The sequence below is a fragment of the Mobula birostris genome, chromosome 20, assembly GCF_030028105.1.
Source record: "Mobula birostris isolate sMobBir1 chromosome 20, sMobBir1.hap1, whole genome shotgun sequence".
Taxonomy (NCBI): Eukaryota; Metazoa; Chordata; class Chondrichthyes; order Myliobatiformes; family Myliobatidae; genus Mobula; species Mobula birostris.
In genome coordinates this window covers 52,910,742-52,932,916 of record NC_092389.1, presented here as the reverse complement: position 1 = coordinate 52,932,916, position 22,175 = coordinate 52,910,742, and the positions used below count along the sequence as shown (strand labels likewise).

The 22,175-nt window shown below is 51.3% G+C and overlaps 1 protein-coding gene across 1 annotated transcript in view; it reads right to left on the bottom strand.

The window, feature by feature from the left end:
- alg9 (ALG9 alpha-1,2-mannosyltransferase) overlaps positions 1-22,175 on the bottom strand; it is a 225,862-nt gene that overhangs the window by 194,963 nt on the left and 8,724 nt on the right. The window lies entirely within an intron of this gene.

Sequence of the window (22,175 nt, the reverse complement as noted above, 5' to 3'; positions counted from 1 at the left end):
TTATGTACTTCAGAATAAGATACAGTCAATTCAATTCACCCACATTCACTCACATAAAGTCCTAACCCTGTCCAACCTTTCCCTGTCACTCTGGACCTCCAGCCCTGGCAACATCCTCATAAGTTTTCTCGGTACTCCTTCAACCTTGTTTACATCTCTCCTGCAGGTATGTGACCGAAACCGTGCACCGTGTTCCAAATTAGGCCTCACCACGGCCTTGTGCAGCTTCAACGTAACATCCCCAGCTCCTGTACTCAATCTGTGACGGGCAAACGTGCCACAAACCTTCCTCCCCGAAACTCCCCAGGGGAACGCAGAGGCAGCAGTGCAACCCCAGGCCCACTGAGCCAGTCCAGGCGGGCTCCAGGCCTCGTACAGAGTGTAGGCCGCGGAGGCATGGAAACCACTGGCTCCCCCAACCACAAAGGAGGGGGGGGAAGAGGAGGGGGAAGAGGAGGGGGAAGAGGAGGGGGTAGAGGAGGGGGGAACAGGAAGGCAGATTACTATCTGAATGGTGTCAAGTTAGGAAACGGAGAAGTACAGCGAGATCTGGATGTCCTTGTACATCAGTCACTGAAAGTAAGCATGCAGGTACAGTAGGCAGTGAAGAAAGCTAATGGCATGCTGGCCTTCATAACAAGGGGAATTGAGTATAAGAGCAAAGAGGTCCTTCTGCAGCTGTACAGGGCCCTGGTGAGACCACACCTGGAGTACTGTGTGCAGTTTCGGTCTCCAAATTTGAGGAAGGACATTCTTGTTATTGAGGGAGTGCAGCGTAGGTTCACGAGGTTAATTCCTGGGATGGCGGGACTGTCATATGTTGAAAGATTGGAGCGACTGGGCTTGTATACACTGGAATTTAGAAGGATGAGAGGGGATCTGATTGAAACATATAAGGTTATTAAGGGATTGGACACACTAGAGGCAGGAAACATGTTCCTGATGTTGGGGAAGTCCAGAACCAGAGGCCACAGTTTAAGAATAAGGGGTAGACAATTTAGAACGGAGTTGAGGAAAAACTTTTTCACACAGAGGGTTGTGGATCTGTGGAATGCTCTGCCTCAGAAGGCAGTGGAGGCCAATTCTCTGGATTCTTTCAAGAAAGAGTTAGATAGAGCTCTTAATGATAGCGGAGTGAAGGGATACGGGGAGAAGGCAGGAACAGGGTACTGATTGTGGATGATCACAGTGAATGGCGGTGCTGGCTCGAAGGGCTGAATGGCCTCCTCCTGCATCTATTGTCTATGGGAGGGGGAGAGGGGGGGCAGTTTCACCCCCAACGTCTGAAACACACTGCCCAGCACCTCCGTCAGGGATTTCCAACCAGGAGTTCAGCCGCGAGCAGCGCCCAAGGCCGTGATCCTCCCCCTCCCCCTCCCCTCCCTCCCTCCAGCGAGTTACTGCACTCGGGAAAATGATCCCCTCATACGTCAACCGAGTGCGACTGACTAATGCTGCAGAAAGTGTGTCTGTCACCGAAAATAAACTTCTATTTAATTACAGAGTCAAGGTACCACTTAATTGTCACCTGATTTGGAACACCAAGCTGACTGTTTCGGAAATTGCACACCCACGTTGCTATTTGCAACTGGGCACAGTATCTCAGCAAGATTAAAATTAGATGCATTCCCAAATTGCTGCAGGCACCGGGGGCCTCTTGGCACAGGAGAGTCAGGTTAAAAATCCTACACAAGGTACTGGATTCAACACAGCCTGTCACAGGTAAAGCCCTCACCAACCATCGAGCAGATCGACACAAAACGTTGTAGTATCCTGAATCAGGGACCCCCACCACCCAGCTCACGCTCTCTTCCCACTGATGCCATCGGGAAGAAGGTACAGGAGCCTCAGGACCCACACCACCAGGTTCGGGAACAGTTATCACCCCTCAACCATCAGGAAGGAGGTACAGGAGCCTCAGGACCCACACCACCAGGTTCAGGGACAGTTATTACTCCCTCAACCATCAGGAAGGAGGTACAGGAGCCTCAGGACCCACACCACCAGATTCAGGGACAGTTATTACCCCTCAAACATCAGGAAGCAGGTACAGGAGCCTCAGGACCCACACCACCAGGTTCAGGAACAGTTATTACCCCTCAACCATCAGGAAGGAGGTACAGGAGCCTCAGGTCCCACACCACCAGGTTCAGGGACAGTTATTACCCCTCAACCATCAGGAAGCAGGTACAGGAGCGTCAGGACCCACACCACCAGGTTCAGGGACAGTTATTACCTCTCAACCATCAGGAAGCAGGTACAGGAGCCTCAGGACCCACACCACCAGGTTCAGGGACACTTATTACCCCTCAACCATCAGGAAGGAGGTACTGGAGCCTCAGGACCCGCACCACCAGGTTCAGGGACAGTTATTACCCCTCAACCATCAGGAAGGAGGTACAGGAGCCTCAGGATCCACACCACCAGGTTCAGGGACAGTTATTACCCCTCAACCATCAGGAAGGAGGTACTGGAGCCTCAGGACCCGCACCACCAAGTTCAGGGACGGTTATTACCCCTCAACCGACATGCTCTTGAATAAAAGAACTGCCCCACACCCAATGATCTCACTTTAAGGACTCTTCATTATCTCTTTTTAGTCATTATTCTATTTATTTATAATTGCATTTGCAAAGTTTGTTGTCTTCTGCACTCTGGTTGATCTTTCACTGATGCTGTTATATTTAATATTCTATAGATTTGCTAAGTATGCCCACAGGAAAAAGAATCTCAAGGTTGTATGGTGACGTGTAAGCACCCTGATAATAAATTTACTTTGAACTTTGACAGTATCACAAGGGGTTAATGTACGAGGAGCGTTTGACGGCTCCGGGCCTGTCCCTGCTGGAGTTCAGAAGAATGAGGGGGGATCTCATTGAACGCTGTCAAATGTTGAAAAGTCTGGTAAGAGTGGATGTGGAGAGGATGTTTACTATAGTGGGGGAGTCTAGGACCAGAGGGCACAGATAGAGTGGGTGTGGAGAGGATGTTTACTATAGTGGGGGAGTCTAGGACCAGAGGGCACAGATAGAGTGGATGTGGAGAGGGTGTTTCCTATAGTGGGGGAGTCTAGGACCAGAGGGCACAGATAGAGTGGGTGTGGAGAGGATGTTTCCTATAGTGGGGGAGTCTAGGACCAGAGGGCACAGATAGAGTGGGTGTGGAGAGGATGTTTCCTATAGTGGGGGAGTCTAGGACCAGAGGACACAGATAGAGTGGGTGTGGAGAGGATGTTTCCTATAGTGGGGGAGTCTAGGATCAGAGGGCACAGATAGAGTGGGTGTGGAGAGGATGTTTACTATAGTGGGGGAGTCTAGGACCAGAGGGCACAGATAGAGTGGATGTGGAGAGGATGTTTACTATGGTCCGGGGAGTCTAGGACCAGAGGGCACAGATAGAGTGGGTGTGGAGAGGATGTTTCCTATAGTGGGGGAGTCTAGGACCAGAGGGCACAGATAGAGTGGATGTGGAGAGGATGTTTACTATGGTCGGGGGGGTCTAGGACCAGAGGGCACAGATAGAGTGGATGTGGAGAGGATGTTTACTATGGTCCGGGAGGTCTAGGACCAGAGGGCACAGATAGAGAGGGTATGGAGAGGATATTTCCTATGGTGGGGGAGTCTAGCACCAGAGGGCACTGATAGAGTGGGTGTGGAGAGGATGTTTCCTATAATGGGGGAGTCTAGGACCAGAGGGCACAGATAGAGTGGGTGTGGAGAGGATGTTTCCTATGGTGGGGGAGTCTAGGACCAGAGGGCACAGATAGAGTGGGTGTGGAGAGGATGTTTACTATGGTCCAGGGAGTCTAGGACCAGAGGGCACAGATAGAGTGGGTGTGGAGAGGATGTTTCCTATAGTGGGGGAGTCTAGGACTAGAGGGTATAGATAGAGTGGGTGTGAAGAGGATGTTTCCTATAGTGGGGTGTCTAGGACCAGAGGACACAGATAGAGTGGATGTGGAGAAGATATTTCCTGTAGTGGGGGAGTCTAGGACCAGAGGGCACAGATAGAGTGGATGTGGAGAGGATGTTTCCTATAGTGGGTGAGTCTAGGACAAGAAGGCACAGATAGAGTGGATGTGGAGAGAATGTTTCCTATAATGGGAGAGTCTAGGACCAGAGGACACAGACAGAGTGGGTGTGGAGAGGATATTTCCTATAATGGGAGAGTCTAGGACCAGAGGGTATAGAGAGAGTGGGTGTGAAGAGGATGTTTCCTATAGTGGGGTGTAAGGGACCAGAGGACACAGATAGAGTGGGTGTGGAGAGGATGTTTCCTATAGTGGGGGAGTCTAGGATCAGAGGGCACAGATAGAGTGGATGTGCAGAGGATGTTTCCTGTAGTGGGGGAGTCTAGGACCAGAGGGCACAGATAGAGTGGATGTGGAGAGGATGTTTCCTATAGTGGGGGAGTCTAGGACCAGAGGGCACAGACAGAGTGGGTGTGGAGAGGATGTTTCCTATAGTGGGGTGTAAGGGACCAGAGGACAAAGATAGAGTGGGTGTGGAGAGGATGTTTCCTATAGTGGGGGAGTCTAGGATCAGAGGGCACAGATAGAGTGGGTGTGGAGAGGATGTTTCCTATGGTGGGGGAGTCTAGGACCAAAGGACACAGATTGAGTGGATGTCGAGAGGATGTTTCCTATAGTGGGGGAGTCTAGGACCAGAGGGCACAGATAGAGTGGGTGTGGAGAGGATGTTTCCTATAGTGGGTGAGTCTAGGACAAGAAGGCACAGATAGAGTGGATGTGGAGAGAATGTTTCCTATAATGGGAGAGTCTAGGACCAGAGGGTATAGAGAGAGTGGGTGTGAAGAGGATGTTTCCTGTAGTGGGGGAGTCTAGGACCAGAGGGCACAGATAGAGTGGGTGTGGAGAGGATGTTTCCTATAGTGGGGTGTAAGGGACCAGAGGACACAGACAGAGTGGGTGTGGAGAGGATGTTTCCTATAGTGGGGGAGTCTAGGATCAGAGGGCACAGATAGAGTGGGTGTGGAGAGGTTGTTTGATATAGTGGGGGAGTCTAGGATCAGAGGGCACAGATAGAGTGGATGTGGAGAGGATGTTTACTATAGTGGGGGAGTCTAGGACCAGAGGGCACAGATAGAGTGGGTGTGGAGAGGATGTTTACTATAGTGGGGGAGTCTAGGACCAGAGGGCACAGATAGAGTGGATGTGGAGAGGATGTTTACTATGGTCGGGGGGGTCTAGGACCAGAGGGCACAGATAGAGTGGATGTGGAGAGGATGTTTACTATGGTCCGGGAGGTCTAGGACCAGAGGGCACAGATAGAGAGGGTATGGAGAGGATATTTCCTATGGTGGGGGAGTCTAGCACCAGAGGGCACTGATAGAGTGGGTGTGGAGAGGATGTTTCCTATAATGGGGGAGTCTAGGACCAGAGGGCACAGATAGAGTGGGTGTGGAGAGGATGTTTCCTATGGTGGGGGAGTCTAGGACCAGAGGGCACAGATAGAGTGGGTGTGGAGAGGATGTTTACTATGGTCCAGGGAGTCTAGGACCAGAGGGCACAGATAGAGTGGGTGTGGAGAGGATGTTTCCTATAGTGGGGGAGTCTAGGACTAGAGGGTATAGATAGAGTGGGTGTGAAGAGGATGTTTCCTATAGTGGGGTGTCTAGGACCAGAGGACACAGATAGAGTGGATGTGGAGAAGATATTTCCTGTAGTGGGGGAGTCTAGGACCAGAGGGCACAGATAGAGTGGATGTGGAGAGGATGTTTCCTATAGTGGGTGAGTCTAGGACAAGAAGGCACAGATAGAGTGGATGTGGAGAGAATGTTTCCTATAATGGGAGAGTCTAGGACCAGAGGACACAGACAGAGTGGGTGTGGAGAGGATATTTCCTATAATGGGAGAGTCTAGGACCAGAGGGTATAGAGAGAGTGGGTGTGAAGAGGATGTTTCCTATAGTGGGGTGTAAGGGACCAGAGGACACAGATAGAGTGGGTGTGGAGAGGATGTTTCCTAAAGTGGGGGAGTCTAGGATCAGAGGGCACAGATAGAGTGGATGTGCAGAGGATGTTTCCTGTAGTGGGGGAGTCTAGGACCAGAGGGCACAGATAGGGTGGATGTGGAGAGGATGTTTCCTATAGTGGGGGAGTCTAGGACCAGAGGGCACAGACAGAGTGGGTGTGGAGAGGATGTTTCCTATAGTGGGGTGTAAGGGACCAGAGGACACAGATAGAGTGGGTGTGGAGAGGATGTTTCCTATAGTGGGGGAGTCTAGGATCAGAGGGCAGAGATAGAGTGGATGTGGAGAGGATGTTTCCTGTAGTGGGGGAGTCTAGGACCAGAGGGCACAGATAGAGTGGATGTGGAGAGGATGTTTCCTATAGTGGGGGAGTCTAGGACCAGAGGGCACAGATAGAGTGGGTGTGGAGAGGATGTTTCCTATAGTGGGGGAGTCTAGGACCAGAGGGCACAGATAGAGTGGGTGTGGAGAGGATGTTTCCTATAGTGGGGGAGTCTAGGACCAGAGGGCACAGATAGAGTGGGTGTGGAGAGGATGTTTCCTATAGTGGGGGAGTCTAGGACCAGAGGGCACAGATAGAGTGGGTGTGGAGAGGATGTTTCCTATGGTGGGGGAGTCTAGGACCAAAGGACACAGATTGAGTGGATGTCGAGAGGATGTTTCCTATAGTGGGGGAGTCTAGGACCAGAGGGCACAGATAGAGTGGGTGTGGAGAGGTTGTTTGATATAGTCAGGGGAGTCTAGGACCAGAGGGCACAGATAGAGTGGATGTGGAGAGTATGTTTCCTATAGTGGGGGAGTCTAGGACCAGAGGGTATAGATAGAGTGGGTGTGAAGAGGATGTTTCCTATAGTGGGGTGTCTAGGACCAGAGGACACAGATAGAGTGGATGTGGAGAAGATATTTCCTGTAGTGGGGGAGTCTAGGACCAGAGGGCACAGATAGAGTGGATGTGGAGAGGATGTTTCCTATAGTGGGTGAGTCTAGGACAAGAAGGCACAGATAGAGTGGATGTGGAGAGAATGTTTCCTATAATGGGAGAGTCTAGGACCAGAGGGTATAGAGAGAGTGGGTGTGAAGAGGATGTTTCCTGTAGTGGGGGAGTCTAGGACCAGAGGGCACAGATAGAGTGGGTGTGGAGAGGATGTTTCCTATAGTGGGGTGTAAGGGACCAGAGGACACAGATAGAGTGGGTGTGGAGAGGATGTTTCCTATAGTGGGGGAGTCTAGGATCAGAGGGCACAGATAGAGTGGATGTGGAGAGGATGTTTCCTGTAGTGGGGGAGTCTAGGACCAGAGGGCACAGATAGAGTGGATGTGGAGAGGATGTTTCCTATAGTGGGGGAGTCTAGGACCAGAGGGCACAGATAGAGTGGGTGTGGAGAGGATGTTTCCTATAGTGGGGTGTAAGGGACCAGAGGACACAGATAGAGTGGGTGTGGAGAGGATGTTTCCTATAGTGGGGGACTCTAGGACCAGAGGGCACAGATAGAGTGGATGTGGAGAGGATGTTTCCTGTAGTGGGGGCGTCTAGGACCAGAGGACACAGATAGAGTGGATGTGGAGAGGATGTTTCCTATAATGGGGGAGTCTAGGACCAGAGGACACAGATAGAGTGGGTGTGGAGAGGATGTTTCCTATAGTGGGGGAGTCTAGGACCAGAGGGCACAGATAGAGTGGATGTGGAGAGGATGTTTCCTGTAGTGGGGGAGTCTAGGACCAGAGGGCACAGATAGAGTGGGTGCTGAGAGGATGTTTCCTATAGTAGGGGGAGTCTAGGATCAGAGGGCACAGAAAGAGTGGGTGCTGAGAGGATGTTTCCTATAGTAGGGGGAGTCTAGGATCAGAGGGCACAGATAGAGTGGATGTGGAGAGGATGTTTCCTATAGTGGGGGAGTCTAGGACCAGAGGGCACAGATAGAGTGGATGTGGAGAGGATGTTTCCTATAGTGGGGAGTCTAGGACCAGAGGGCACAGATAGAGTGGGTGTGGAGAGGATGTTTCCTGTAGTGGGGGAGTCTAGGACCAGAGGGCACAGATAGAGTGGGTGTGGAGAGGATGTTTCCTATAGTGGGGGAGTCTAGGACCAGAGGGCACAGATAGAGTGGGTGTGGAGAGGATGTTTCCTATAGTGGGGGAGTCTAGGATCAGAGGGCACAGATAGAGTGGATGTGGAGAGGATGTTTCCTATAGTGGGGGAGTCTAGGACCAGAGGGCACAGATAGAGTGGGTGTGGAGAGGATGTTTCCTATAGTGGGGGAGTCTAGGACCAGAGGGCACAGATAGAGTGGGTGTGGCGAGGATGTTTCCTATGGTGGGGGAGTCTAGGACCAGAGGACACAGATTGAGTGGATGTCGAGAGGATGTTTCCTATAGTGGGGGAGTCTAGGACCAGAGGGCACAGATAGAGTGGGTGTGGAGAGGTTGTTTGATATAGTCAGGGGAGTCTAGGACCAGAGGGCACAGATAGAGTGGATGTGGAGAGTATGTTTCCTATAGTGGGGGAGTCTAGGACCAGAGGGTATAGATAGAGTGGGTGTGAAGAGGATGTTTCCTATAGTGGGGTGTCTAGGACCAGAGGACACAGATAGAGTGGATGTGGAGAAGATATTTCCTGTAGTGGGGGAGTCTAGGACCAGACGGCACAGATAGAGTGGATGTGGAGAGGATGTTTCCTATAGTGGGGGAGTCTAGGACCAGAGGGCACAGATAGAGTGGGTGTGGAGAGGATGTTTCCTATAGTGGGGTGTAAGGGACCAGAGGACACAGATAGAGTGGGTGTGGAGAGGATGTTTCCTATAGTGGGGGAGTCTAGGATCAGAGGGCACAGATAGAGTGGATGTGGAGAGGATGTTTCCTGTAGTGGGGGAGTCTAGGACCAGAGGGCACAGATAGAGTGGATGTGGAGAGGATGTTTCCTATAGTGGGGGACTCTAGGACCAGAGGGCACAGATAGAGTGGATGTGGAGAGGATGTTTCCTGTAGTGGGGGCGTCTAGGACCAGAGGACACAGATAGAGTGGATGTGGAGAGGATGTTTCCTATAATGGGGGAGTCTAGGACCAGAGGACACAGATAGAGTGGATGTGGAGAAGATGTTTCCTGTAGTGGGGGAGTCTAGGACCAGAGGACACAGATAGAGTGGGTGTGGAGAGGATGTTTCCTATAGTGGGGGAGTCTAGGACCAGAGGGCACAGATAGAGTGGATGTGGAGAGGATGTTTCCTGTAGTGGGGGAGTCTAGGACCAGAGGGCACAGATAGAGTGGGTGCTGAGAGGATGTTTCCTATAGTAGGGGGAGTCTAGGATCAGAGGGCACAGAAAGAGTGGGTGTGGAGAGGATGTTTCCTATGGTGGGGGAGTCTAGGACCAGAGGACACAGATGGAGTGGATGTCGAGAGGATGTTTCCTATAGTGGGGGAGTCTAGGACCAGAGGGCACAGATAGAGTGGGTGTGGAGAGGTTGTTTGATATAGTCAGGGGAGTCTAGGACCAGAGGACACAGATAGAGTGGGTGTGGAGAGGATGTTTCCTATAGTGGGGGAGTCTAGGACCAGAGGGCACAGATAGAGTGGATGTGGAGAGGTTGTTTGATATAGTCAGGGGAGTCTAGGACCAGAGGACACAGCCTCAGAATAGAGGGACGGAGATAGAACGGAGATGAGGAGGAATTTCTTCAGCCAGAGGCTGGTTTGCCTGTGGAATTCACTGCCACAGGCGGCTGTTGGGGAACGAGTCGCCGGGCACGTTTTAAAGCGGAGGTTGAAGGGCTTTCGATTAGACAGGCTGCGGGGAGAAGGCAGGAGAACTTGGGGTTGAGAGGGAGAATAGATCAGCTCAGTGGAATGGCGGAGCAGACTCGATGAGCTGAACGGCCTACCTCGGCTCCCGTACCTCACGGCGTTGCGTGAAGAGATTACTGCGCAAACTGCTGGCAGCAACAGCTCAGGCAAGGGTCAAGGGTCAGCCTTACGGTCTTATGACATCGTTGGCGAGGCCTGAATCAACAGGCTCAATTTAATATCAGAGAAATGCGTACAATATATACGTCCTGAAATTCCTTTTTCTTCACAAGCACCCACCAAAACAGAGGAGTCCCCCAGATAATGAATGAATGAACCCCCGGCTGTTGGGGTTTCTTCCCACGTTCCGAAGAGGTACCGGTTAGTAGGTTGATTGGTCACGTGGGCGGTTTGGGCCCGTTAGATTATTCCTCCGCGTAGACGCCGCCCGGTCCGCCGAGCTACTCCAGCGTTCCGCGCGCGCTCAGCGCTCGAGAGGGAGCTGGGGTGCCGGTGAGGCTGGCCGCTTCCGGCACCGCGGTTGGTTCGCGGTACTGTGCTTCCCGAAGGGCCCGGCCTTCCTCCTCGCTGCGGAACGTCGGACCGCGGAGTCGTGGCGCGGCCCGTTGCGGCTGACCTCGGGAGTTCAACCCGACGGGGGAAACTCACTACCGGCCAGCCCTCTGTTCACAATCCAGGGCCAGGATTTGTCACCTGCGCGCAGTTTCGGGGGCGGGGGGGGGGGGACAGAGTGAATCTCTTTTTTGACGTGGGACGTGTCCTCTGGCGCAGTGTCTCTGTAATCTTTCGCAGTGGCTTCAGCGTTGGTGGGCAAGAGCTTGAAACACACCCATGGAAATTACCTTGACCACTGACCCTTGACACTGCCAGCAGTCTGCGCAGAAATCTCCAAAATTAGATCATAAGACATCAATGCCTCTCATCATCTTATACACCTCTATCAGGTCACCTCTCATCCTCCGTCGCTCCAAGGAAAAAAGGCCGAGTTCACTCAACCTGTTCTCATAAGGCATGCTCCCCAATCCAGGCAACATCCTTGTAAATCTCCTCTGCACTCTCTCTATAGCATCCACATCCTTCCTGTAGTGAGGCGACCAGAACTGAGCACAGTACTCTAAGTGGGGTCTGACCAGGGTCCTATATAGCTGTAACATTACCTCTCGTCTCCTAAACTCAGTTCCACGATTGATGAAGGACAATGCACCGTACGCCTTCTTAACCACAGAGTCAACCTGCACAGCAGCTTTGAGTGTCATATGGACTCGGACCCCAAGATCCCTCTGATCCTCCACACTGCCAACAGTTTAACCACGTCTGTCTTCAGATTCGACCGACGGAAATGAACCAATATCTGAGAGGTTTCAAACGAGATGGCCCCCTACTCCCACTCGTCTAAACTCCAGCGAGTACAAGCCTAGAGCCATCGAAGGGTCCTCCTACGTTAACCCTCAAGAATCGAACTTGAGAACCTTCTCCAATGCCAAGTCCCCTCTCAACTTCCTTCACTCCTTCAAACGGGAGACAGATACGCATCTGAATAAAACCACAGAGGTACCGGAAAACTGCCGAAGGGGTGGGGGGGGGGGGGCGAACTGGATTTCTTCCTGAAAGAACTACGGACAATACAGCAGATCTGTACCCACCCTGACAGCGACAGAACGAAAGAGACTTGCATTTATTTTAGACGCCAGAACTTACACTTCACCTGTCAATCTGCTTCTAACGACACTATCCCCGGCTCGCAACAGGGATGCTAGATAAGGCTCAGACGTGAAATATCTCCCCTCGCGCTGGAGGGGAGGAGCACAGTAAGGATCTACTATTTCCCCAAGGGAAAGTCGATCCCAGTAAAATATTCAAGAGCATAAGGGCTGCTCTTTAATCGTCGTGTGCAGAAGATTAAAGGGTGCAAAAGCTGAGACTTCAGCTTCGCGATACTCTCCCAAACAGGAGAAGGTCTGCAGATGCTGGAAATCCAGAGCAACACACACACATACATACACACACACACACACAGAAAATGCTGGAGGAACTCAGCAGGTCAGGCAGCGTCTATGGAGAGGAATAAACACAAAAGATTCTTCAGATGCCGTTTATTCCACACACACACACACACACACACACACACACACAAAATGCTGGAGGAACTCAGCAGGTCAGGCAGCGTCTATGGAGAGGAATAAACACAAAAGATTCTTCAGATGCCGTTTATTCCACACACACACACACACACACACACACACACACACACAAAATGCTGGAGGAACTCAGCAGGTCAGGCAGCATCTATGGAGAGGAATAAACACAAAAGATTCTTCAGATGCCGTTTATACCACACACACACACACACACACACAAAATGCTGGAGGAACTCTGCAGGTCAGGCAGCGTCTATGTGGGGAATAAACACAAAAGATTCTTCAGATGCTGGAAATCCAGAGCAACACACACACACACACACACACAAAATGCTGGAGAAAATGCGGATGATACGAAGACTGGTGGTGGGGCAGGTAGTGTCCAGGAAACAGGTAGGATGCAGAAGGGCTTAGAGAGATCAGGAGAATGGGAAAGAAAGTGGCAAATGAAATACGTTTGGAAAACGCATGGTCATGCACTTTGGTAGTAGAAATAAATGTGCAGAATATTTTCTAAACGGGAAGAAAATCTAGAAAGAATCTGTGATGCAAAGGGACTTGGGAGTCCTTGTGCAGAACACCCTGAAGGTTAACTTGCAGGTTGAGTCAGTGGTGAGGAAGGCAAATGCAATATTAGCATTCATTTCAAGAGGTCTAGAATACAAGAACAAGGATGTGATGCTGAGGATTTATAAGGCACAGGTGAGGCCTCACCTTGGGTATTGTGAACAGTTTTGGGCTCCTCATCTTAGAAAAGATGTGCTGGTCCAGAGGAGGTTCACAAGGATGATTCCAGGAATGAAAGGGTTATCATACGGGAAGTGTTTGATGGATCTGGGTCTGTATTTGCTGAAATTCAGAAGGGATGGGGGGGGATTCTCATTGAAACCTTTCCAATGTTGAAAGGCCTAGACAGAGTAGATGTGGAAAGGATGTTTCCCATGGTGGGGGAGTCTAGGACAAGAGGGCACAGCCTCAGGATAGAGGGGCGCCCTTTCAAAACAGAGATGCGGAGAAATTTCTTTAGCCGGGGGTGGGGGGCGGTGAATTTGTGGAATTCGTTGCCACGTGCAGCTGCGGAGGCCGGGGGGGTGGGGGGGGGGTCGTTGGACGTATTTCAGGCAGAGATTATTACATTCTTGATTGGACACGGCATCAAAGGTTACGGGGAGAAGGTTGGGAGCTGGGGTTGTGGAGGGGATAGGGAAAAAAAAAAGGATCAGCCAAGATTGAATGGCGGAGCAGACTCGATGGGCCAGACGGCCTAATTCTGCTCCTGTGTGTTATGGTCTAACTCAATAGGTCAAGCAGCGTCTATGAATGTTTCGTAAGAGATTCTGCAGATGCTGCAAATCCAGAGCCACACACACGCAGAATGCTGGGGGAACTCAGCAGGCCAGGCAAGGGTTCCTAACCTGTTTTATGCCACGGACCAATACCACAAAGCAAGGGGTGGTTGGGAACCCCTGGTCTACGGAGAGGAATAAGCGGTCGACACTGCGGGCCGAGACGCTTCGTCAGAACTGTCTCTCTGATATAGTCTGCCCTCCTCAACACAGAGGCATCATACACACATCCCTGCAAAACAACCGATGACCACGCCTTCAAGACGCTTTGCGGACCCTTTCCCGGGTCTGCGCCGCCCGACTGCACCCGTGTGACCGATTGACCCGCTGACCGGTACGTCTTCGGCCCACGGGAGGAAACCAGGACACCCGGAGGAAATTCGCACAGTCTCGGGGTGGAGAACACGTCCAGGCTCTCCACGGGCCGCGGCGGGGATCGAACCGGGGTCGCAGCCTCTGAAACTGGATTGTGCTGACTACTACGCTGGGAGCCTCGGGAATCTTTGCCCTCATGCTTTTTTTGGCTCCCCGCTCCCCTTCCGAGCTATTCCTTCAACCTTCCTCTGGGAGTCGGCGGTCACGCAGAACAGTACAGAGCAAGAACAGGCCCTTCAGCCCACAATGCTGTGCTGAACCATTTAAACCAGTGATCCGACAGTCCACATAACTGATCTCCGTCTACACAAGGTCCATATCCTTCCATTTTCCGCAAATTCATTGACCCATTTAAATGTCTCCCATGTATCTGCCTCTACCGCCACCTGCTGGTGTCAAGAAGCAGGTACGGGATCCTCAGGACCCAGACCACCAGGTTCAGGAACAGTTATTACCCCTCAACCATCAGGAAGGAGGTACAGGAGCCTCAGGACAAACACCACCAGGTTCAGGAACAGTTATTACCCCTCAACCATCAGGAAGGAGGTACAGGAGCCTCAGGACCCACACCACCAGGTTCAGGGACAGTTATTACTCCCTCAACCATCAGGAAGGAGGTACAGGAGCCTCAGGACCCAGACTACCAGGTTCAGGGACAGTTATTACCCCTCAACCATCAGGAAGGAGGTACAGGAGCCTCAGGACCCAGACCACCAGGTTCAGTAACGGTTATTACCCCTCAACCATCAGGAAGGAGGTACAGGAGCCTCAGGACCCAGACCACCAGGTTCAGGGACGGTTATTACCCCTCAACCATCAGAAAGGAGGTACAGGAGCCTCAGGACACACACCACCAGGTTCAGGGACGGTTATTACCCCTCAACCATCAGAAAGGAGGTACAGGAGCCTCAGGACCCACACCACCAGGTTCAGGGACGGTTATTACCCCTCAACCATCAGGAAGGAGGTACAGGAGCCTCAGGACCCGCACCACCAGGTTCAGGGACAGTTATTACCCCTCAACCATCAGGAAGGAGGTACAGGAGCCTCAGGACCCACACCACCAGGTTCAGGGACAGTTATTACCCCTCAACCATCAGGAAGGAGGTACAGGAGCCTCAGGACCCACACCACCAGGTTCAGGAACAGTTATTACCCCTCAACCATCAGGCTCTTGAACCAGAGGGGATAACTTCACTCACCCCAACACTAAACGGTTCCCACAACCTATGGACTCAACTTTCGATGACTCTTCATCTCAGGTTCTCGATATTTATAGCTTATTTATTATTATTATTATCATTATTTCTTTCTTTTTGTATTTGTACCTTGTTGTCTTAATAAATCCTAACACACACCCTGGGCAGAATCTCTCCCGTGGGGCCGACAGCCAATGTGATCTTAGCGAACCCAATCCAACAGCGCCATCGTGTGGTTGTCCGGCGCTCTGCAACACGAACTAAACCGGGGCTCGCAATGCAAAACTAACCTTTCAAAGTTCAAAGTCATCATCACCGTGCTCTGCCTCCACCCCCCCCCCCGACAACCCGAGGTTCATTTTCTAGCGGGCATTCACAGTAGAACAAAAAACAAAACACGCGATGGAAGATGCAGTGTTTTCGGATGCTGCCCGACCAGCTGGGTTCCTCCGACCCCCAGCGCCTGCGTTGCTTCGACCCCCAGCGCCTGCAGAGTATTTTGTCTTTGCTGTGCAGAGGGACTCGGGGGGTGCCTGTGCGTGAATCGCAGAAGGTCGGTCTGCAGGTGCAGCAGGCTGTCAAGAAGGCAAATGGGACTTCGGCCTTCAGTGCTAGAGGGATTGAATTGAAGAGCAGGGAGGTTATGCGGCAACTGTACAGGGTACTGGTGAGGCCGCACCTGGAGTACTGCGTGCAGTTCTGGTCTCCTTACTTGAGGAAGGATAGACTGGCTTTGGAGGTGGTGCAGAGGAGGTTCACCAGGTTGATTCCAGAGATGAGGGGGTTAACCTGTGAGGAGAGATTGAGTCGTCTGTGACTGTACTCTGTGGAATTCAGAAGAATGTGGGGGGATCTTAGAGAGACATATAAAATTATGAAAGGGATAGATAAGATAGAGGCAGGAAAGTTGTTTCCACTGGTGAGTGAGACTAGAACTAGGGGACACAGCCTCAAGGTTCAGGGGAGTAGATTTAGGACAGAAATGAGGAGGAACTGCTTTTCCCAGAGAGTGGTGGATCCGTGGAATTCCCTGCCCAATGAAGCAGTGGAGGCTACCTCAGTAAGTATATTTAAGACGAGGTTGGATAGATTTTTGCACAGTGGGGGAATTGAGGGTTACGGGGGAAAAGGCAGGTAGGTGGAGATGAGTCCATGGTCAGATCAGCCATGATTTTACTAAATGGCAAAGCAGGCTCGACGGGTCAGATGGCCGACTCCTGCTCCTGTCTCTTATGTTCTTATGTTGAGTCATTAAAAGAACTACACTGAAAGACCAACGTGCAAAAGACAAACTGCAGAAACAGAAAGGAAAACAATAAAAAATAAATAATAATTAAACTCCCGTGCAGTATTAACAATATTAACGTTCAGAGTAGCGTCAGGTTTAATGCCTCTGGCAAATGTGGTGAAATTTATTGCTTTGTAGAAGCAGTACTTTGCGATACATAGTAATTTACAGTTTTATGTATAGAAAATAGTTAAATTAAATAGTACAAAAAAAGTAGAGAGATCTTGTAATTTGTTTTTGCACTACATAGTTTAACTATTTTATATTTTATAAACTATTCTATAACTTCCTTCTCCCGTCTGCATGAGATGTGGGACTTTCAAGAGACTTTGAGACTTTTTTTTACTGTGTCCATGGTCTGTTCTTCATCAAGTTACGGTATTGCTTTGCACTGTTGTAACTATATGTTATAATTATGTGGTTTTTGTCAGTTTTTCAGTCCTGTGTTTCTGTGATATCACACCGGAGGAATATTGTGTCATTTCTTAATGCATGCATTACTAAATGACAGTAAAAGAGGACTGCGTGTCCTCATAATCTAATCTAATCTAAAAAAAATCTACTATGTATTTACTGAAAGTCAGTTTCTTTCCTATATTTATCATCGTACTGCTGCCGTAAAGTTAACAAATTTCACGACATATGCCGGTGATATTAAACCTGATTCTGATGTGGGTGTTCACAGGGTTCGATGTCCGTTCAGAAACCGGACAGCAGCGGGGGAAGGAACTGTTCCCGAATCGTCGAGTGTGCGCCTGTTCACCGAGCCAAGCACCCAGTCTCTGCAGAAACACATTTCCCAGTCGACTGACGCCGAGACCATGTGGGTGTTCCATTTGCACCGGACACAAAGAAAAATCTGCTGGAGGAACTGGGTGGGTCGAGACGGCGTCCCTGGGGAAAACTGGACTGGTGCTTTGGGTTGGGAGCCTTCAGCTGGACCACTAATTTCATTTCGGATATTATGTCGACCAAACTGGGAGGGAAACTATCCAGAAGGATTCCACAAACGTCAGCTGGGGGGTGTGAAGCAGCACGACCAACCCTCCCTAGTTTCCACCCATGAAGATCGAGAGGGGCACTAACTCGCCTGGGCATCAGTGAAAGTTATAACGCAAGCAAACACGCGGTGTGCAAGGGAACTCCGAGAAGCGTGTTTCCTTTCCGCAAATGGCGGACACGTTGACCTCGATCCCGTTTATCAGCCGACGCGGGCAAGACTCCAGACAAAACGCACAGAGTTCGCCATGCAACCAATCAGTGACGAGCTCCCCCCCCTCCCTACGTCACAATTGAGTTTCCGTGGTGACGGCCAATCAGCTGACTGATAAGTGTATAAAGGCCAAGCATCCGGAGGACCCAGCACAAGTGGACTGCGCACTGACGATGTCTCCTCGTTCAGCGACGAAACGCTTGCAAGTGGATTGCCAAGACGGGAGAACAGCTCGACCAAACCAGTCCCATTCCGGTTAGCCGGCGCTCGACCATCGATCCAAGATACCGTCAATAAGAACTGACTGACAATCTTAAAAGCTGACGTATTCGGTTAGAGAAAAAAAATAGTAAAAGTATTTCCGTTTCTTCCCGGTTCGTGAAAATATCTGCAGAATCTTCTAAATATAAATGTTATTGGTTACTGTTGATAATATGGTGAAAGGCTACCAAGTAGGGTAGGAGCCGAACTATCATAATCGATCATGATGGTGTTAAAGAGAGAATTTGTTCGATGGGCCGAGTGGCCTTCGCCTGCCCCTGATTTTCATGTTCGACACTCAAGTTATTGGACACCTCCTGGACCTAATAAAGTTGCCTCTGAGTGTATGTTTGTGGTCTTCTCCTGCTGTCGCCCATCCAATTTTAAGGTTCATAGAAACATAGAAAATAGGTGCAGGAGTAGGCCATTCGGCCCTTCAAGCCTGCACCGCCATTCAGTATGATCATGGCTGATCATCCAACTCAGAACCCCGCCCCAGCCTTCCCTCCATACCCCCTGATCCCCGTAGCCACAAGGGCCATATCTAACTCCCTCTTAAATATAGCCAGTGAACTGGCCTCAACTGTTTCCTGTGGCAGAGAATTCCACAGATTCACCACTCTCTGTGTGAAGAAGTTTTTCCTCATCTCCGTCCTAAAAGGCTTCCCCTTTATCCTTAAACTGTGACCCCTCGTTCTGGACTTCCCCAACATCGGGAACAACCTTCCTGCACTTAGCCTGTCCAATCTCTTTAGAATTTTATACGTTTCAATCAGATCCCCACTCAATCTTCTAAATTCCAGCGAGTATAAGCCTAGTCGATCCAGTCTTTCTTCATATGAAAGTCCTGCCATCCCAGGAATCAATCTGGTGAACCTTCTTTGTACTCCCTCTATGGCAAGGATGTCTTTCCTCAGATTAGGGGACCAAAACTGCACACAATACTCCAGGTGTGGTCTCACCAAGGCCTTGTACAACTGCAGTAGTACCTCCCTGCTCCTGTACTCGAATCCTCTCGCTATAAATGCCAGCATACCATTCGCCTTTTTCACCGCCTGCTATACCTGCATGCCCACTTTCAATGACTGGTGTATAATGACACCCAGGTCTCGTTGCACCTCCCCTTTTCCTAATCGGCCACCATGCAGATAATAATCTGTTTTCCTGTTCTTGCCACCAAAGTGGATAACCTCACATTTATCCACATTAAATTGCATCTGCCATGAATTTGCCCACTCACCCAACCTATCCAAGTCAGCCTGCATCCTCTTAGCATCGACGTGTTGTGTTGTGCGTTCAGAAATGCTCTTCTGCAGGCTGCTGGTGGTTATTTGAGTTACTGTCGCCTTCCAATTAGTTTGAACTAGTCTGGCCATTCTCCTCTGACCTCTTGCATTAACAAGGCACTTTCACCCACAGAACCGCCGCTCACTGGAATGTTTTTTTGATTATCGCATCATTCTCTGTAAACTTCAGAGACTGCAGCCGGCTGGTGGCGTAGTGGCATCAGGGCCGGACTTCGGAGCGAAGGCTCCCGGGTTCGAATCCAGCCGGCTCCCTGGCACGCTTTCCATCCGTGCTGGGTGGAGCGTCGAGCTAGCAACTCGGCCTCGTAAAAATAAGAAAGCCCGCTAAAAAAATGGCGTCCCACTCGGAGTTAAGGGCTTTCTTCTTCACAGAGACTGTCATGCGTGAAAATCCTAGGAGATCAGCATTTTCTGAGATACTCAAACCACCCCATCTGGCACCAACAATTATTCCACAGACAAAGTCACTTGGATCATGTTTCTTCCCCTATTCTGATGTTCGGTCCGAACAGCAACGGAACCTCCTGACCGTGTCGGTGTGCTCTTGTGTATTGGGTCGCTGCCACGCGATTGGCTGATTAGATCATTGCATTAGCGAGGTGTACTGGTGTACCTAATACAGTGTAGAATTCAGCAAGGTTTATGAAAGTGCATCAGCATTGGGCGCATCGCGTTCACCCAGAGACGTCTCTCACAACCCAGACAACACACACAAAATGCTGGAGGAACTCAGCAGGCCAGGCAGCATCTATGGAAAAGAGTACAGTCGACCTTTCGGGCCAAGACCCTTCGGCAGGACTGGTGAAAAAAAGATGAGGAGTCAGGGATAGGTGGAGGAGGGGAGGGAGAAACAGAAGGTGAGAGGTGAAACCGGGAAGGGGGAGGGGGAGGTAAAGAGCTGAGAAATTGACTGGTGAAGGAGGTACAGGGCTGGGAAGGGCAGAGGGCAGAGGGCAGAGGGCCATGAAAGCAAGAAAAAGGAGGGGAGGAGGACTAGAGGGAGGCGATGGGCAGGCAAGGAGACAAGGAGAGAGGGGGGAATGGGAATGGGGAGAGAGGGAAATGGGAATGGGGAAGAGAGGGAAATGGGAATGAGGAGACAGGGGAATGGGAATGGGGAGAGAGGGAAATGGGAATGGGGAGTAGAAGGAAATGGGAATGGGGAGTAGAGGGAAATGGGAATGGGGAGTAGAGGAATGGGAATGGGGAAGAGAGGGAAATAGGAATGGGAAGAGAGGAAAAAGAATGGGGAGAGGGGAATGGGAATGGGGAGAGAGGGGAATGGGAATGGGGAGAGAGGGAAATGGGAATGGGGAGAGAGGGAAAAGAATGGGAAGAGAAGAAAAAGAATGGGGAAAGAGGGAAATGGGAATGAGGAGAGAGGGAAATGGGAATGAGGAGAGGGAATTGGGAATAGGGAGAGAGGGAATGGAAATTGGGAGAGAGGGAAATGGGAATGGGGAGAGAGGGAAATGGGAATGGGGAGAGAGGGAAATGGGAATGGGGAAGAGAGGAAAAAGAATGGGAAGAGAAGAAAAAGAATGGGGAGAGAGGGAAATGGGAATGAGGAGAGAGGGAAATGGGAATGAGGAGAGGGAATTGGGAATGGGGAGAGAGGGAATGGAAATTGGGAGAGAGGGAAATGGGAATGGGGAGAGAGGGAAATGGGAATGGGGAAGATAGGAAAAAGAATGGGGAAAGAGGGAAATGGGAATGGGGAGTAGAGGGAAATGGGAATGGGGAGTAGAGGGAGATGGGAATGGGGAGTAGAGGGAAATGGGAATGGGGAGTAGAGGGAGATGGGAATGGGGAGTAGAGGGAGATGGGAATGGGGAGTAGAGGGAGATGGGAATGGGGAGTAGAGGGAGATGGGAATGGGAGTAGAGGAAGATGGGAACGGGGAGTAGAAGGAAATAGGAATGCGGAGTAGAGGGAGATGGGAAGGGGGAGTAGAAGGAAATAGGAATGCGGAGTAGAGGGAGATGGGAAGGGGGAGTAGAGGGAGATGGGAAGGGGGAGTAGAGGGAGATGGGAAGGGGGAGTAGAGGGAGATGGGAATGGGGAGTAGAGGGAGATGGGAAGGGGGAGTAGAGGGAGATGGGAAGGGGGAGTAGAGGGAGATGGGAATGGGGAGTAGAGGGAGATGGGAATGGGGAGTAGAGGGAGATGGGAATGGGGAGTAGAGGGAGATGGGAACGGGAGTAGAGGAAGATGGGAACAGGGAGTAGAAGGAAATAGGAATGCGGAGTAGAGGGAGATGGGAATAGGGAATGGGGAGTGGGGGGGGGTGTGCTTTACTAGAAGTTCCGGAAATCGACATTCATGCCCAGGCAGAATGTAAGGTGTCGTTCCTCCAGCCCGAGTGTGGCCTCATCAGTAAAAGAGCTCCTCCCGAACAGCCGGGCAAACAGCAGAGGGTAACGCAACAACAGCCCATCAGCACCTCCCTGACCGCTGAGGCACACGTTCGACTCGCCACAGCCCGCTGCCCGCGGTGCGCAGTGGAGCGGGGGACTGCGGCGGGGAACGAAACGGTAACTCGCCCCTCTGCGGACGGTGGGGTGGGGCTCGCGAGGAGTGGAGTGCAGGAAGACGGGGGGGGGGGGGTGTGCCCCGCGCCCCGGCCAGCCGCGCGACAGGGGAACTCTCCGGGCTGCGGACCGTTCCCAACGGTCGGCCCGAGGCCTGTCGGTCCGCTGGCGCGTCGTGATGTCCGCGGACGAGTGCCGCCGACCTTACGCGCTGTGAGAGGGACGCAAGGGTTCAGTAGGTAAGACCGCACATTTAGGGTTCTCCTCCTGCTGGAGAGGGAGGGGCCAGGTCGGGTTAGAAACCCAATTACGGTCGTATTTATTTAATATAAAACCCCCGGACGCAGGTGAGTGGCAGCAGTCCAGGAAGCATTGACCTGTTCTGCAAGGGCTCAGATGGTCAGGCAGCAAACAGTCAACATTTCCGGCCCAGACCCTGCAGTAGGAATTCGTCACCTCAGGCGCTGTGGAGGCCAAGCCTCTGGGTGCATTTAAAGCGGAGCTGGGTCCGTGCTCGATTTATCGGGGGGGGGAAGGCAGGAGCACGAGGTTGAGAGCGATAATAAGCCAGCCATGATGGAATGTCGCAGCAGACTCGACGGGCTGAATGGCCTAATCCTGCTCCTATGTCACACACATCAAAGTTGCTGGTGAACGCAGCAGGCCAGGCAGCATCTCTAGGAAGAGGTACAGTCGACGTTTCGGGCCCAGACCCTTCGCTTGGAT